This window comes from Formica exsecta, unplaced genomic scaffold (genome assembly GCF_003651465.1).
Source record: "Formica exsecta isolate Colony F162 unplaced genomic scaffold, ASM365146v1 scaffold92, whole genome shotgun sequence".
Taxonomy (NCBI): Eukaryota; Metazoa; Arthropoda; class Insecta; order Hymenoptera; family Formicidae; genus Formica; species Formica exsecta.
Genome location: NW_021853687.1, coordinates 95,457 through 97,686, shown reverse-complemented (window position 1 = coordinate 97,686; position 2,230 = coordinate 95,457). Strand labels below are relative to the sequence as shown.

At 26.1% G+C, this 2,230-nt stretch overlaps 1 protein-coding gene across 9 annotated transcripts in view; it reads right to left on the bottom strand.

The window, feature by feature from the left end:
• Nucleotides 1–2,230, bottom strand: part of LOC115245158 (patronin) — an 89,385-nt gene that overhangs the window by 25,935 nt on the left and 61,220 nt on the right. The window lies entirely within an intron of this gene.

The window sequence follows — 2,230 nt, the reverse complement described above, 5'->3', positions numbered from 1 at the left end:
TATATAAATTAAAATATATTAATACAGAGTAAACTTAAAATTTAATTCAAATATCGAATCTATTAATATTTATTTCTCATCAAATATTTAGCAATAATTAAGCGAGAACTATGAAATTAATCTTATTATATCATTATATAATGAAATTAGTTTGCAATCATCTCGCGGAAATAATATTTTTATTATTATACTTCTTCTATAGTATATCATATCAGATCATTTATTAAAGCATATTAGAAAGTATGTGTATATTTATACCCAACATAATTTTTAATCATAATTTATAAAATATTAAATCAAAAGTGCTTATATAAAAAATATTACTGTTTTAAATTTCCTGTCGTATATTATCTAATCGGCGATTTCTATCTTGTCGTGTAACTTTCCATGAAAATATATTTTACGTAAATCCGAATGTCGCAAATATAGGGCAAAATCGTTACGCTCGTGTTACGGATCGTGACTTTCGTTCCGTACGAGTTCCTAAGATTCTCGCCAAAAATCCTCTAAGATGTTACGCGAAAAATTGCACGCCTAATCAATTTGTCGAGTATCTCTGAACGAGAACGAGAACGAGAACGAGAAAGAGGAAGAAAGAGAGCACCGAGGAAACCTGGAGAGCTAGGAAGGATGGGAGTGGCTGTCGTATAAGATCACACCCCGCAGTGTGCTATGAAGATTAAAGCGACACGAGGAAGTTTCCGACGCTCCTGTAAAAACGCTCGGTAAAAACGGTTAAATGATTCTCCGATAAGAATTATTTTATTTGAGTTTTATCGTCGTAAAATGCTTTTTTCGACGGTTTTGTTCACCTTTCAATTAACTTATTTAACCTACTTATAGGGTGTCCCAGAATTAGACCGATAAACTTCAGGTGGTTATAAAAGACACCAAAACAAGCCAATTTTGCCAATAAACCCGTATCCGCAAATGAGCCGTTTTCGCACTAACGAATCAAAGATTAATAAGGGAATCTCACAAATTCGAAAATTCTGATTGGGGGGATAAATAGATGAATTTAGAAATTTCCTGTTGCAACCCAAAAACGATTCTGAGGTCTGAGATATGAAATCACCCCTCATATGTAGCGTGTCTTTTTGCCTTTCTCGATATATTTCGAAAATTATTCGAGATATCAAAAAATGTTTTATGCAAAACATGGTAAAAATACTTCTATTAAACACATTAATAAATTTTGAAAAAATAATTCTGTCTAATTCTGAAACACCCTATATATGATAGTACGATTGTTCCCTATTAAATATATATAAATGTGTTTAGAATTAATTTTAGTGCTTAATAAAGTACAATCATAAATGAAAAAAATTCTGAGGAAAAAAATTTCAGGAAATATAAGATATAAGATATTTAAGAGATATAAAAAATATTTATTATATAAATATTTATATAATTTATTATATATAAATGTGATATCTAACCTGTCACGGATTAAAATTTTACGCAAGAAATGTTCTTTCCAAGAAATGTATGTAAATTTCAAACAGATGGCTGCATGTTGCTCAAAAATAATGGAATAACAAAATAAGCTTCGTTTTTATTATCTTATTGCAAACAAATACACACACACACACACACACACACACACACACACACACATTCCTTCATTTTCTCCGTCCTACCTTCTTTTTCTCTCTTTCTTTTTATATAAATATATACCGTGTGCTTGGTTTCAATATTAATACGTAATTATTCTTCCAATTAAGATAAAAAAAAATTTTTTTGATAAAAATTATTTTATTTTAAACGACCTATTTAATAAATTGAAAATTTTATATTTTAGTCTCTAGAATTTTTTCAATATTTAATATAAAATCTATTAAAACATATAATTTAGAAAATCACATTGAATTACTTACGTTTTTAAATATTATATTTATCTTCTGAATATTTTATATATTTTCGTACTAAAAATATATAAAAAGAAAATGTTTATGATAATATGATAGTTTTACACCATATAATACAAATTCACATAAGAATCATACGCTGATATTAATTATTCTCTTATAGAAAATCGATAATTAAATAAATAAGTCAACATAATATGAATTTTTTAATTTTGAAATATTTATTTTTATTTACATTTTTTGATAGCAAAGAAATTTTTAACTATTTATACGTTTATTATTATTATTATTATATTATTATTTATACATTTAATTATTTAATTTAAATATTTGTTTAATAAAAGATTACTTTTTAATCAGTA